The following is a 16,892-nucleotide window of genomic DNA, read 5'->3' as shown; positions in this document are numbered from 1 at the left end:
TCTGGCCAGAAAATGATTTGAAAGACGAGGAAAATATTGGGAACTTAATCTTAGATTTGATAATTAACACACGTGTTGTGCCTTTTGGACACCAGAATTGAGTGTGGAGTTCATTTCCTTCCGATTGTTGAAAGTGTGTTGTGATACATGCACATATTGAGCTGTGATAGAAGGAAAAAGTGCAAACACTGAAAAGGCCGTTTGTTACATACTTTCAAGGAAAGCAACAATGACTTCAGGATGTATACTACATTCCCAAGTTATACACGATTTCCTGGACAGTGATAACAGTTTTCTGCACATGCTCTCAAGAATTCCATTTCCATAACAGCCAAGTCTGCGATCACACCCTGTGACCCCTTGGCCGTGTCTCTCCCAACCCGTGTACAAAGCTCTTTCTCAGGGAGCAGGGAAAGATGGGCTGTGCAAATAAACCCTAAAGCCAGCAGAATCTGGAACAAGTGCTGGTAGGATAAAGAAATCTCTGAGCATATTCATAAGGACTGCTTCTTTATGGAACTTTTCTATGTCACAGGGACACCACTGAGGCTCTGCCACATTCTGCAACTGTTGCTATGGCAAAGCATCTTGTGCTATTGACTACGGAGCACATTGTAGTGTTTAAGTCATGTAAATGATCAGGACACAAAGGAAGTGGCCCAAGCAGCCCCTGCTCCATCACCACAGGGCTGAGGTCTTTCTCCTTTGACACATGCCATTTATGCCGCATGGGAAGGCACTTTTTTTTAGAAAGCCTCACTCCCTGGGTGCTGCGAAATGGCCTTTGGAGACATTTATGAGATCTCCACATCTTTGAGAGTCCATTCTGCAGGGGAGAAAGAATATACAATGACAGAGCCCTTTCTTTTGTTTTAAGACCAGGATATTTCTATGCAAGTTTTGCATTTTCTACCTATTAATGCATTTTTTCCAGGCTGCTGGTCTTGTCTAATATTTCAACTTTCTGTCAGCTTCTGGCACTTAGAAGCAAATGAGAGTTTCTCTTTGTTTCCCACTTATACCTCAAATATGTGTTTTTAATTAAGTATTTTACTACAGCACCAATTCACACTGATTAGACATAATTACAGAAACAAAATATGCAGAATTCATTTTAATAATGCCTGCCACCTCTAAGGGAACAATGAGGATCTAATTTAATGATCTAAGTGTTGTTTGAAAGCAATGCAGAGTTTAAAAAATAGTAATATGTTTTTAAATGGAGATTATTGGTATTTTTGGATACAAATGTAAGATAAAATGCACTATTATTTAGGTGTCAATGCTAATAATTAAAAAATGAAGGCAGTATGTGTTTGTATGAAGAATCAAATTGTACCCTTAAGTGATAAAAGTTCATCCAGTGAAAACACTGAACTGTGCCACATGAAACTTGAAATGCTGTGTTAATTTGTAGCCCAATTTCTAAAGGAAATTTCAGCACTATGAAAATCTATAATTTTGGTAGCATTGTGTAGATGATGGTTTCCTGGTTTTGAGAATGTGCTCCGCTCATGAAAGACAGTATCTTTGGTGGAAGTTTTGTGAATGGCACACAGGGACTCTACTAGTTTTGCAAACTCGTGTGTGTCTTCACCTATTTCAAAATAAAAAGGTTTTTGCAAAAATCTATTTTCAATGAATAATGAAAATGTATGTTTCCTACTGACAGAGGAATGTGCTGTCTTGGTGGAGCTCAGAGAATTACTCTTATAGAACCAGATGACATTCTTCCCAGAAATTGTCTCAGCCTCCGGAATCAAAGGAATTTTGTACAATGAGTTAACTTTCTCAGCAAAAATTCTGTTTACCCCCTAACTTTAAATATACTCAGAAAAGAATTCTGTAAACAATTACTATTTACTTTTACTGCTTCAGATGTTCTTCCAGGAGCTTTTAAAGCAGTATTTACACTTCCCCTAAATCTGGTGACATAATTGGATCTCTCACTTTTGTTCTCCTTTAGAAAATTCTCCATAGTCAAAACCATTGATTTGCATTCCTCCCATTATGAGTGAAGTTCAGAGATTAAAAAATAAATAAAATATACCACAAACCAAAATTATATTTAACATAAGTATCTGTTCATATTTCTTTAGGGTATGATTATGTGGAGGGGGCTGAGTACATAATCATACAATTTCAGGATCAACAGGACCCTAGGAATCTCCTAATGCACCCTCAATATTAACACAATAGATATGCTCATGTGTGATGTTTATAATACATACCACTAATTTGGTAATAATTCTTTGCATTTCTACGGCATTTTGTAAGAGATCATCAGATCATACATGTAATTTTATTCTAATGTAATTCTGTGAGGTTGCTAGAGGCTACTGCCATTTTTCTCTCTGAGAAAATGGGCAGCTAAACTGCAAAGAGGTCCAGCCATTGGCCTAGTCTTGCCCTGAAGGCAATTGATGAGGATGGGGCTTATATCTCAGAGTCCATCCTTGATCAAGGTACTTCATTCTTGCTTACAACTTCCAAACTCACAAGTGTGCTTACACTGTCTTCTATATCTCCAGTAGTGCCAATTGGAGGAAACATTTACAAAATGATAACAGATTTTTTTAAACTAACAATTGCATGCATTTTGTGAATGATCTAGGCACACCTGGCTCAGTCTCATGATCTCTTTTTTTAAAAAAAAATAGCTTAGTTGAGATATAATTTATATACCTTGCAATTCACTCATTTAATATATACCATTGAATGGTTTTTAGTACATTCACAGAACTGTGCAACCATTACCACAATCTAATTTTAGACTAGCTTCACTGCCCAGAAAAGAAACCTTGAACCCAGTCACACCCTATTCCCTCATTCTCCACCCTCAGCCCCTTGTCACCACCAATCTATTTCCTCTCTTTACTGATTTGTTTATTCTGGATGCTTCATATAAATGGAATCATATGAGATATGATTTTGGCAACTAAGTTTTTAAATTTTAACATAGAGTAGCAGGTATCAGTACATCATTCCTTTTTCATGACTCAATAGTCTTCTATTAGTTGACTATACTACATTTTATTTATCCATTCATCAGTTGATTAACATTTGGGATATTCCTACTTTTTATTTATGAATAATGCTGCAATGAACATTCATGTACACATTTTTGTATGGACATATATTTTCATTTCTCTAGGATATGTACCTAGGAATGGACCTGATGAGTCATATGGTAATTTTGTGTTTAACACTGAGGAACTTCCAGCTATTTCCAAGCTACCTGCAGCATTTTACATTCCCACAAATAACCACTTTTCTTAACCTGAGCTGATAAAGTCACTCCGATGACCACTGCCAGTTAATAAACTTCAAAGTCCCTTCTGTTGCACACTCTGGCCCAGGTAGGTGAAAGCTGGAAAAGTGCAGTTGCTTCACCATGGTTTCCGAAAAGCCATCAAGAATTAGAATGGAAGGCCGGGGATTTAGCTCAGTGGTTTCACCGCCTGCTGTGCAAGCACAAGGACCCAAGTTCGATCCCCAGTACAAAAAAAAAAAAAAGAATTAGAATAGAAAACAGAAATTAAGAATGTGCTTATCAATTCTGCACTGCCTACTGGTAAGGAAATTTAAAACTCTAAGTTGCACCAAATACACACACGCACAATTTCAATTGCTTGCCCCCAAATAAAAGCAAACCAAACCAACCAATCAGTCAAACAGAGCCTCCTAACACCAAGGGCGTTTGATCCTCCATCAGCATCTCCAGAAGGAGTGGTACCCGGTATAGAATATTTGAACTGTTTTTATTTTCCTTTGCTCTTACCTGTGACCTGCATGCCCTGATTTCAACCAAGCCAGTAAAAAGCCAGAAGGGACAATTGTTGGGATTTTTCTCCTGTTTCATTGCTTCTCCCTGTATCACTCTTAGTTCCTATTGTCAGGTAAACTTTCCCACTGGGGAACAAACTCAAGCAGGGGTGGCTGGGAGGTATAGAGTAAAAGTGGTAGGGAGAAAGAGGGAGAAGAAATGAGTTCAGAGAAAAAAAGAGGAAGTGAAATAAAGAAAGAGTACTTCACCACAAGGCGAAGGTCAAAAGTGAGGAAGGGGGGCAGAGAGTAGGAGAAATGAGCCCATGGGAGGATGATGTCAGCAAGCGACACGCTCCTGGGATCTTCCCAGGCACCCCTGAGTCTTCTTCCTCTTGAATTGTGCAATAATTTGTTGGCAATAGTCAAATCAAGTTTGTAAATGATGTCAAAACTTAGCAGAAGATACCAGTAGTTTACAGCTTTACAAATTGAAATTGAAACTCAAATGCCCTTGATAAATTGCAAAAAAAAAAATCACTACAGAGTATATAGAAAATATCTCCTCTGGGTTATGAAATAGCAACAAATAGAAAAATCAAATTGTTTTTCAGTAGCAGAGAAATAAGCCATGCAAACCAGCTAACTAATAACAAGCACCAATTCTAAAAAAGAACTGAATATGGAGATACACTACAGTATTGGATATTTGTCCTCAGGAAATCTTGTCATTCAAACTATCTCAAAGGTACTCTGCCTAGTCCTGAGTGCCACAATTAAAGAGGGGTGTAAAGAATTTGGAAAGAGTTCAGAGGAAAATCACAAAGAAGATCAAAGAATCAAAAGGGACCTCAGAAGCGTCAAGGAGCTGGAAAAAATTTATCCTGAAGAAGAAAAGATTGTGGAGATAACTTAATTATGGTCCTCAGCTAAATGAAGAGCTTTTTATAGATGGCTACCTGTTTTTCAATGGATGGACAGAAAGACAAGGGTCTTACACATGCAAAATGGAAAATTTCAGTTAGGTATGAGGAATTATCTACCATGATAGTTGGTAAATTATGCAGCGGGCTCCTGATCATGGATGGGAATAAAGAATATACTTTTCTGATGGTTTTAAAATATAAGTAAGACTCTCACATGGTTGGGGTAGTTTATATAACTTGCTACTTAGAGTTGAGGTTGAAGCTGGGGAGTGGGTATAGTCTAATGTTATAGAAGAATACAGTCTGATACTTTGGTTTTGCATCAATTGCCTGGCCAATTTTTCCCATTTCCAGGGCTTAATATAAAATGCCTTCCCTGGCAAACTACTGTACTTTGAGATGGAGCCATTTCATCTATGAAAAAGAGCTCTGGATGTTACGTTTTTAAAGTGGGAATTTTTTCAAGAAAAAAGTCAGGAAAATAAGACCCTCAGGGGTGGGGGTAGGGTAAGGCATCTCAAAGTGCATGCTGGGATGAGGTCTAATTAAGATGTTGACTGAATCTATGCTAATCATGTCCCACCAGACTCTGCTGGATTAGTATGTAAATTGGTAAACTCTGTTCTGAAATTGCCCTACCAGCTGAGGTCTAATTACTGACTAGACATAACAAATAATAATGGGATTTGTATTTTAGGATGTTTCATTATGAAAATACATGTCTGGAAAAAAATACCAGTTGCATTGCACAGAAAAAGATTTCATAATTTTTTTATTAAGAGTTTATGAAATTTTACACCTTTATAAGAATTCTAGGAAAAGGGGTGGGTGGAAGAAGTCCTTTTGGAGAACTGGCATTTGTGAAGGGGGACCAGAGTCACAATGATGAATTCACTGCTTGAGTAATTTCCCCAAAGCTTCTCAAAGCCTAATTGTTTTATTGCTGATACACTGCATCTTGTGAGCTTTTAGTTCTATCACCAAAAGAACTGGAACTCATCCATGAAGAATAACCAAGATGCCATGGACTTAACTCCTCTGTAGCATGCGTTCAAATGGAATTAAAAGCAACAGGCAAAATATATTTGTAGAAAATGAAGCCTCTAAAATAATCTTTCAGCACTGAATTATCCCATGCTATTGAAATCATTAAATGTATAAGTCAGAAAGTGGTCAGTTCAGTTCTGAAGCCAGAATGCATATTGCATGTGGTTTTACAAAAAAAGCAGCTCAAGCTCTAGAGGTAACTGAGAGGGCGTCTTGGGATAGAAACCATTTTGCAACCATTTATTACATTATTCCATGGTCCATCTTTTCTAAACAGGAGTTTAGGAAGAGATGTAAGCAAAGTTTTAGAGAGCTGTGATAGCTGTCTGTATTTCCTGACCATATTGCTATTAGCCACATCTTTTTTTTTGTTTGGTACCGGGAATCAAACTCGGGTCCTTGCGCTTGTGCAGCAGGCTGCAAAACCACTGAGCTAAATCCCTGGCCCTAGCCACATCTTTTTAAAGGCTTATGGGTGATCATCAAATCTTTATTAGGTTGTACATTATAAAATAAATTATTCATATCATTCTAATATATATTGATGTTTTTATAGTCCTCATGCCCATGTATAGTAAACAAAGCTATTGGCATATCATTTTTATTTAAATTTAGGAAAGTTTTCTCAAATGAAAATATAAGGCTTAAAAGCCTATTATGTTCCAATTTCTCACTTTGCTTGAGTCTATACAGTGTATTATAATTGAGGGAAAGTTTACATAATTAGCAAACATGGATGATTCCTTTATACTTATAAAAAGTTTATAATATTTGCTTTTATTTTGTGATGAAGGAATAGATATTATCAAGTAAAATTCAGTGAGCAAGCTTGTGTTTGCAGCAGCTTTAAGCCTCTCTGCATTTGAAGTTACGTATGTACATTAAAATTACATTTGCTCATCACCTTAATATAAATTAACAAAATGTTAATTTATCCTTGTGGTACAAAACTATAGGGAAGAACAACACAATGCTACTGTAATACAAGGATATCCAAACTTTGCATTGGAAGTTCATCAAATTAAATATTTTTAATTGAGGGCTCAAGTTGTCACCAGAGATCTTATAATATATCGGTAACTATCTTTTTTAGGTTTCAACTTAGGGTTTTAGCTTTTATTTTTCATAAATCTGAAAAATCTAAGATACACCAGGAGCCATTTGATTCCCTAGTGGTAATAAATTTGAACAAACTTTCCCTTTCAATATGCTACTCTGTTCCCAACTTTAAGCATTGGCACTGCGTTTGCTTGATGACATCATCTTGTAAGCAATATATCACCGAAAACATTAAATGGCATTTCTCCATGCCCGAAGGCACCTACCAGTAATTACATATTATTTCATATTAAAACTAATTGTGACCTATTCTAAGCATTAAATTCAGATACTCTGGGATGCTAATTCTAACTCTATTCCTTTCTTGTCATGAGTTTTGAGAGAAGTCACCACGCTGTTAGAACATTTGGAAGGTTTACAGAAAATGTTTTGCCAACATGTAAGGCGAATAGTATTAAGCCTGAGCAGATGTCTTCTTGAATCTCTCAGGAGTTGGTTACTGAGCTACTGGGTAAACCTCATGGTTGTTGGAATTTTCACTTTGAAGCAGATTATAGTTTCAGAGAGTGATCATTTTGACAAATGGACTTTGGTATTCTCTATCATTAATGCAAGCTGCAGATTATCTTGATAAATAGGAATATTAGTTTGGTTAACAGATACTTAATTGCCCCCCAAAAGTGCTTGACTTTGGTCATAAGGACATAATTAGACTCTTTTGGTTTGGTGTTTTAAGTGGAGAAAAATGAAGTCCTTCCTCCAGGGCTCTACAATATCTGTTTTACCTGAGTAGGTTCAAGAGCCTGCGAGCAAGTCATCCAGGGTAAAGGGGAAAAGCCAGGAGTTTGAGTGTGGTTGTGCCAGTCTCTGAGACCTTCCTTCTGCTGTAAAGAGGGTCTTTTATTCTGAACAAGAATTTTAAGGAATAAGTGCTATCAAGTGTGTGCTCAACAACATACAGTAGGTGCTAAACAAATGGTTTGTTAAATATATGTCCAATAGAAAAGGATGATCTAGCTATAAAAAATTTTCTTCTTCAAAAGGAATTTGTTACTTAATGATTACTATAGATGTTTTTACAGTCCACAGGCAGACATTTTATAATTTCACATTAATGCTTCTACAAAATTATAGAATATTTTAATGAAGATTAAAAACTGAATGTAAAAAGAAGTTTGCATACATCTTTCCTGGCAAAGATTATCTTTTAAAGACCACCTACAATGAGTGATACTCATATCTCACATACATCAGGCAGCCCCACCCAATAGCTAATAATATTAATGAAGATTAACCATATTAAGACACCAGCACCTTACAAAGTGTACTCATCATTTTAAGATTCCTGAGGCATTTGAACATTTCACTTAAAGAGATTCACACTGGTATGTTGAACCAACCTTCTTTACACATGCACATAGAAGAATGAGACGCCTTGGGATCCCAATTTCACTCTGCTGTTATTTTGGAGTATTGTCATTAGCATTTCATGGGAGAATGTGTGGAAGGTGCCTGCCCCTTGAGTCAGCCTACGAGCAGAGAGAATGCCCCTGCATCTCATCATCTTGACCTTCTCATGGCCTTGCTTTTGCCTGCTCCTTTATGGAAAAAGACTACATTCTCGTTTTAGGGCCTTGGAACCGTTTAATTTTAGATCATCTATTTTTTATGATTGCAATATGTTTTTTTTTCTCAGTGTGGATATAAATTTTCAGAGAGCGAGGAAATAAGACCTTTCTCTAATTTTGCCCTCAGGCCTTCTAGTCTAGTGCTCTGTATAAATATATTTTATCATGGATCACACCCCCTTGATGGCCAGGAGTCTACAAGAATTGGCCCCAGAAAAATTCACAGCTCATCTTTTAAAAATGTTTGTTCAGTGCTGAGGATTGAACCCAGTGCCTTGCACATGCCTGGCACGATCTGTCACTGAGCTACTCTGCCATTCCCTCACAGTTCAACCTGATAGCAGTAATTGCTGTCCTTATGCACCCACTTTGGAAATGTACAGATAACTCTCATAAAAAAATCTTATAAATTATAAATGATACTTTAGCTAGGCACCTGAGTGGATGAATTAAAGTGACGAACCCTGGAGCCAGATGACTTGATTTCAAATCTCTTCCATCCCCTTGAAAATATCTACAACCTAGGGCATATCACGTAACTTTCTCTGCCTCTGTTGAAGTATGGGATGACAATGATAGTAATATCTACGTAAGAGGGTTGAGATGAAGATTAAATGTGATTGTGCTTGAAATAAGGTAAAATATTCAATAAATGTGAATTCTTGCTACTGTTATTCTCAGTATCTTCACAGATGTATTTTGAGCTACATAAGGGAAGAGGTATTTTGAGCCAGTGCTGTAGCCACAACTCTTAGGACAGAGTACACTGTATGTATCCCAGAATTGCCCATCCTCTCTGCTTCCTCATTATCCACCCAAGTTATCCAAGTTACAAACTTCTTCCTTTCTTAAATTCTTCCCAGGTCCTCTCTACCAACTCTGTGACAAGCCATATTCTCAACCTCTGTCTCTTGCACTTCACCTGGGATCCTAGTTGGGCCTCCATCTCCAGCGCTCTCAATGTGAGCTTTCTAACATGGAAACCCAACCACCTCACCCCTTGAAATGTTTCTCTTGAAATCTTTCCACAGCTGCCAACTGTCTATAAGATCATGGAATAAGTGAATATCAAGTACATATAAAGAATGGTGCAATAGTCAAAATAATAGCCTTCTACAGATGTCCACATTCTGATCCCCAAAACCTGAGATGCTGAAATAGGAAGAAGATTCCTCAGGTCCCTGGGGGGCTCAATGTAATCACTGCTGACTTTATAATGGAAAGAAGGAGGCAGAAGGGTCAATGTCATAGAAGCCAATGTGACAAGAGAAGTAGAGGCTGGAGTGATGCGAAGCTATGAGTCAAGGAATGCCAGTGGCCTCGAGGAGTTGGAAAAACAGTGAACAGATTCTACTCTACAGCTTTCAGAAGGAGCACAGCCATGCTGACACCTGGATTTTAGGCCCATTTGGGGTTTTAGGCCTTCAGGAATACAAGAAAATAAATTTATATCATTTATATTGTTAATAAATTTGTGGTCATTTGTTATAGCAGTGATGGAAACCAAGAGACAAAGCAGTTGGGTAACGTTGACGAAATAAATGTGTTGAGGTAAAATATGACTATATTACGAGTGGACCAAATTAACTGACCAATACATTTAGAGGTCTTTTGTAAGCCAGGCTCTTTTGCACTTGGCTATAATCTCAGCCTTCTGGGGACTGAGGGAGCAGTATCTTAAGTTTAAGGCTAACCTGGGCTACACAACAAGTTCACAGCCAGTTTGGACTACACAGTTAGCCCTGTCTCAAAAAAAAAGTCCTTTGAAAAAACTGATGTGCCATGATTTTCTTTCCCGCAACCAGTAGCTTCAGTTGGGAGCAGAGGATTCATTTCCCAGGTTTCTACAACCCCGTCCTTTCTTCTGCCCACCTTCTGGAAGCAGAAAGTGAGGTTAGGTGGGTAAGGAAACCCAGCTCTCTATACAGAGGAGACAAAATTATGGACCTGAGTGCACGTGGGCTGGAGCCCCCTCCTGTATACCTGGTGAAAACCAGAGCAGGTGTGGCCAACACCCAAAGCAAACTGACTTTTCATTTCTCCTAACCCAGTAAATATAATATGCTTACTCTATATTTTCATCTACCATATTGCTTCTACCTTGCTGCTTCAAAAGCAGTTTTGACACAGATATTTGTACAGTGCTTGTCCTGTTTATAGTTACACATTTTGGTTCCCTTCTACAAAAGAAGTTAGGGAGTTGGCAGAAGCTGTCAAGGCAGAGAGACTGGAAGCACTGAGGGAAGATGTAGGGAATTACTAAAGGATATGGAATCCAAGAAGAAAGACATTGGGTGGTAAGAGAACAGTATAGAAACAGGCTCAAAAGTGCTTTAGTAAAGCAGAATAGATGTAGGTTTTCTACTTGTAGGAGTGCACAATTTATTTCAGCCTTCAATTCTTAGGGCCTTATTCTCCTATCTTTAAGATGGGTAAAATATCTATTTTGCACTATTCTTGGGAAGAGTAAGGGCTTGCATATTGCTATAGGGACCAAGGCCATATCTGGTACATGGTATACTTACAAAATGTCAATTTCTTTCCCATGGTTCCTTTTTCTTATTGACATTATTGCAAAGAATATACAATTGTGATATGGCATAACATTTAACAAAATTGTCTAACAGGAAAAATTAGTATATCACAAAATAAGAAAGAATAATATTTATTAGCTATAAAGATTAAGCTTGCTGTAAGGTTTAGGTCTATACTTTTCCAATTTGTGCGATTGTCAGATTAATTCAGGAGAAACTTTTCTTTTGAATTATTTAAATGCCCAGCAACGAGAGGAACCCACAGAGGGTCGTGTGCAATGTGATAGGATTATTGATTAACTCAGCACTCAGGTTCTAAATAGCCAGTAAGATATTTTAATATATCAACAATTCAGGAGAATTAACATTTTCTGTTGTTGCTGAAAGCACGTTTGCAATTGAGCCACCTGAGCAGGCAAATGATTGCAAGAACCGCAAAAGTTGGTCTCTCCCTTGCAGCTTTGGCTGCCTCTGCAGACAGCCTCACCAAAACAAAGTCTTCATCTCTCACAGCAAGTGCACGCTGGGCCTAGGAAACCCAGGCACTCGATAAATACAAGCCAGAGGAATGAGAATCTCAGAAAGCCCTAGTGAAGAATGACTGGAAAAAGTATTTTAAAATATCAACCTGGAAAGAAAATCAATTCTAATAAACTCCATGTTCTCAGGCTCAAACATTATGAAGGTGAATAGACTTTGAAACAGGAATGAGCATGGGGCAGAGAATAGTGACTGGCATTGATCAAAACCTGAAAGCCTCCCAGGGGTCCTCACAGTCCATAGATAAATTGATTAACTGTTATCTCACACTCAGGACCCCCAAATTAACTGCCAGCCTTCTGTAAACAATTCAAGGCGAAGATGAAACCATTTGGTTGAATTAGCATTTTCAGTTGGTAGAAGAATGAAAAACTGAAGTTGAAAGAGAATTGACTTTCCTTTTTTGATGAAAGATATGTTAGGCAAATAATGAATTTATTTTAAAGAAAGAAAGTGTTAGTAAAGGTTTTCATATTACTATGCATTCAAAGAAATTTATTTAAATAGTTAGATATAGTTCTATAGTTTTTTTTAAAACAACTGATTTTTACCAATTAAGTAACTGGCACACACTTTAAAATATCTTAATAATCAGGTCATCTTAAGACTCCAGAAATAAGAAGAAAAATTCTATTGACCTAGTTTCAATTTTGCAGTCAAAATTATGGACCTGGATAATTAGTGTTGAATCTTGTTACTTGATCGCTGTTTTTCTGATGGGCAGATTCAGCTGGAATGGTAATAAGTGTATTGTTTGCCATATGTTGTGATTAGAAAGGCAGCAACTGCCACGGGAACTTTGCAGAGAGTGAGGGTTTTAGTTTTATTCTAGTGAGGAGGGTAAAGTGCTGAGAACTCCCTAAATTAGACGGCACCCAAACTTTCTCAGGACAACAGCAGTGATGATCACCCGTCTGGAGATGGGAGAGGGACGGGCTGGTTTTCAGGAATTTGGTTCACGGCTACTAGGAGAGGCTTCGGGACTTGTCCACCACAGAATCAGCAGCCCAGCCCTCGATGCCCTGCCACTGTTCCCCGCTCCCCACACCCCTACCTCTGAAAGCACCCTCGGAACATTTGTAGCTTGCTTTGGGGGTAATTTGCCTCAGATGGAATTAACATGTTTCTAAAGTACTCAGGTTCAAGTTTCCCGAGAAATAATAAACGGACACATAGGATGTGTGTGTGTGCGCGCGCTCACATACAAATGATATGCATACTATCTATCTTCACACAAACACCGAAGTCGATCCTAAGAATGACGGAATGGAATGAGCGCACGAGAAACAACACTTGCCAAGTCAGGCTGTAGGAGCGAGCTGATGCTCTGTAAAGGTGGAAGGAACTGTGTGCTACCTATTCTTTTTGGTTCTGGGACAGGATCCTCATTTCTTTCTGATGAGAACACTCGCCGCATAAGAAATGCAGGCTATAAACTTCTTCACGACTAACTCCAAATTCCACTTTCCTCATTTCAGGCGGAACACTCCCCCTGCTCTTACGTGGTCTGGAAATCACTCTCGGGACTGTTGGGCTTACCAGCAGTGGATGGTTACAAAACAGGTGAAACATGTGAGGGGAAAATACCTTCTCCCAGGAAACAGATGACTGGGCATTTTCCAGAAAGGCCTGACTTCTCTCCCACCTCTATGCACTTGTACCCCCAAACTGATGAAATTTAGATCCAAATGCTTTAGAATGTGATTATCATCTAGATAAGTGCATTCAATATGGGGCCTAGCCTGTGCATGTGTATGCATTTTGTTTTAGCCCGTTGCTCAGAGGAATGCTAATCAAGTATGGGAAAAGTAAAATTGTTCTGCAGCTACCATAAACAGAACCTTGTTTGTGTGCCAGAAACAGCCCCTTTCCCATACACTAGGCAGAGACAATGCAGGATGTCCCCAGAATCGCTGACCAACGTCCCTTCCCTTCCCTCCGACCTAGCACTTCAAAAGGCAATGGCAGTAGTATCCCAGAGCAGTAGGGGAGAGTAGTCTTACCGCTTGGTCCAATGCAGCTGAAGAAAACCCCGGCTGAGCTGCTCAAGGCCAGGCCCCTGGGTTCTCAGGGCCACTTGACAGAGGGCACTAGGGGAGCTGAAGTCAGCCTTCGCTCTGTTTGCTCTTCCCAGCAACCTCTCCCAGGATTTTTCTCACAAAGCACTCCTATTCTCTAATCCTCTCACAAGGAAAAGCGGCACAAACACCAAATGACTTCTGCAGAAGCACTTCTCCTGGGGAGCGGGAGGGGAGCAAGCACAAGGAGGACGCTGGCTGGTGTTAATTCCCTCCAGGCCAATCCTCAGAGAGGCTTCGAACCGGCCCTCTGGACTCTCCACCGCCTAGAAAACAAAGTAGGAGGGAGTGCAGGGACAGGCCAGGCAGTGACCAGGCACGCAGCAGGAGTTGGCTCCCTCCTGTGCCCTCCCCACACCTCAGTGTCTCTCAGGGTGCACAGGGTGCAGCTTAGAGCTGCACTGAGTGTGACGCCCCTCAGCTCTCACTTCCTCTCAGATCAGAAAGACTCGAGTTATGTAGCAATCAGCTAGAAGCTGCCCACATTCACCTTGCCCTTTTGGACCCCCTGACAAAACACAACAGCCAATTGTTTCTAATTTCTTCTCCAAACTGGCAATGCACTGAAACCGCAAGAAAAAGTGGAAAATCAAACACGGAAACATGCATCTATCTGCACTACCAAAGATACTGAGGATTACTATTTTTACAAAAATTCATTTGAAAAACCCATCTTTAAAATGGCAAATAAAACGAAATCTCATTGCTAAATTATAAGGCGTGATGACTTTTTAAAAAACAGGTTACCTTACCTTTTAAAGTTAACCTTATCTTCCCAGGACAGGAGTCACATTTCCATTTCAAAATCATATCCACACTTTATAAATCCAAATCTCCTTCTAACTTACGACAAATATCTTACATCTATTTCTGATAGACTATATGCAATGTGGAATTCTTCCCTTTCCCTTCCAGTCTGTAAAAAGAAGGCTTACCTTTGTACTACATCATTTAAAAGCAGAAATGAATAAATCACAGCAGAGACAAGCACATGGCACAGTTCTACATTTCGAAATGAGGGCTGTTTGCCTTGGAGTCATTATTTCTGAGGGGCCGGCTGTGCTTGCGCCTGTTTTCGGCAGCATGCCACTGGGCCTTTGAAACAATATGAATCGCATTCATAGTATCAGCCCCTCTGCGTACTAACACTTCAGATGCCCAGCTGGGGCATGCCGCCTCTTTCCCTCGTGACCTTGCATAGAATCAGAGGTGACGGTTTGATGGATGAGCTTCCCAAGAGACAAAGCATTCTGTGACATCACAGTTCTGGCTGCGCCCCCACCTCAGGCCCCCATCCTGTCTCTCCTCTCAGCAAAAATTTCCTCTGCTTGGTGACAGCGCAATCTCAATAGCAAAAATAAGCCTGGGGTACATAGCAAATGCTATAACTTCTCTGTCCTTCCTAACTTCAATTTTCTGATTCCCCTTTGCTGGGGGAAATGGAAGTAGGATGAGAGATGAATGGACTGTGAAGAGAATTTAGACAAAACTGTAAAATTGCAGAAGTCAATATTTTAGAAGTGTATAACCTGACAGCGGAATGATAACCTCCAAAAGGAGTATTTTACTTTTTGTATGATTTTGTTTTTTGTATCGCCATTCAACACTTGTACACTAATACTAATATCTGTGATATGCAATTGAAGAGCTGTTCAGTAAAATTATATGTCAACAACTGCAAAGCTATTTAAAATATCTGTGTAAAGGCTTTCAAACTTACTGAAACTCCTTAATTTAATATTTTGCTAGATGCTAAAAGATTTTACTTCACCTCATTATCAAGTAATATATTTGCTCTATTTCATGTCATAGTTGTTCTCTGTACTGGTATGTGCTACCAGTCTTACCACTTAAAATAATACTTGGTAAATCCATTTGAACTTCTGATGCAAACTTCCTTGCAAATAAAAGCTCTATATCTTTATGACTCTCATCCTTGGCTCTATTCTTTTCATCTAATCTTTATCTCAGATGTTCAGCACAAGGAGAGTAAAATTCCAGATGCATCTATATATAAACCTACTATATATATGTATACTTTTTTTTGCAGGACATAGAAATTTATTCAAAGTCCAGGTAGAGACTGGCTGGCTGCCTTCTACAATGTGAACAGCAAGAAAGGTCTAAAGGAAAGGCCCGAGTTTGTTATAAAACAGTTTTAATCAGTTCTTCCCATTACAAGCCATCTGGATGGGCAAATGGAATGCGTGGCCAAGGCTTGCTGTGTGCAACTGAGCCTGTAACTGCCGTTATCAAAATATACATCTGTCACGAGTGCTTGAGAAAGAAGAGGAAGAAGATGAAGACAATGAAGATGACGAAGACGATGTATCTGAGGGCTCAGAAGTGCCCGAGAGTGACAATCCTGCAGGTGCCCAGCACCTCCAGCTTAGTGGCCAACGTGGCCCTCCGAGTGCTAAGGAGAGGGTCAAGGAGTGGACGCCCTGTGGACCCCTCCCAGGGCAGGACGAATGTAAACAACTTTGACGTGCTGCCTCCATGTCTGACAGCAGGCATAAAAAAAATCACAAATATTTACACCCTTGCTACACTCCACTGTGGACTCAGGATCTGAGGAGACCCCTGCCTGCTGCTGCTGGGCTGCCCAGAGGGTGGTGGAGGGTGCAGAGGGCTGGATGCTGGTCCCACCGCCTGGGCCCCAGGATCAGAGGCAGGCAAGCAACAGAAATAAAACTTTGGTCCAAAATGTGAAGGAAAATGAAACACCCCAAAACAACTTTTGCTGTTTGTCTAGGCAGATTGCAAGTGGAGCTGGTAAGGCAATGGCAGGTAAAGGAAGGTGGGCGTGTGCCAGCCCAAGCCCTGTGAGGAGACCTGGCTCCTGAGCGTCAGGGATCCCCAGCTCCAGAGACTAGATCCTCCCTGTGACTTCATTAATTACAAGGAATAAAATAAAAGTACAGCATACAAAGTAATCTATATAATCTATATAATCTATCTGTATCTATATATCTATCTTGTTTTTACCTAAGTATTTATCTATATTTGTGTCTATATCTATATCTATCTATGATCAATAAACCTATCTACATAAAAGTTCAAAAACGCTCTCATGGAAAAAACCAACATTAGTCAAAAGAAATGACAAATCCTCAGAACAGAGCACAGTTCTCTTTCATATGTGATAAGTGCTTAAACTTTGAAAAGAGAAAAAGCTATTGCCCAGGAGAAAGCAGACAAAAGTTATGAAATAAAAGGAGACATTAAAGGAGCCCTTAAATATTCTAAAAGGTGTTCTTTCTTACTTGCAATAAAATCAGTACAAATTAAAACTGCACCTAACCAAAAAAAAAA

The 16,892-nt window shown here is 39.3% G+C and overlaps 1 protein-coding gene and 1 pseudogene across 1 annotated transcript in view; both read right to left on the bottom strand.

The window, feature by feature from the left end:
- Positions 1–16,892, bottom strand: part of Mid1 (midline 1) — a 372,860-nt gene that overhangs the window by 205,990 nt on the left and 149,978 nt on the right. The gene's annotated exons all lie outside the window — the stretch shown is intronic.
- The window catches only part of LOC147823306 (arf-GAP with dual PH domain-containing protein 2 pseudogene), a 36,818-nt pseudogene extending 19,926 nt beyond the window's left edge, over positions 1–16,892 (bottom strand).

Source organism: Heterocephalus glaber, unplaced genomic scaffold (genome assembly GCF_053883595.1).
Source record: "Heterocephalus glaber isolate CG9 unplaced genomic scaffold, H.glaber_assembly_v1.0 deba00001594, whole genome shotgun sequence".
Taxonomy (NCBI): Eukaryota; Metazoa; Chordata; class Mammalia; order Rodentia; family Bathyergidae; genus Heterocephalus; species Heterocephalus glaber.
The sequence above is the reverse complement of the archived record's forward strand: the minus strand, read 5'-3'. Positions and strand labels throughout refer to the sequence as shown.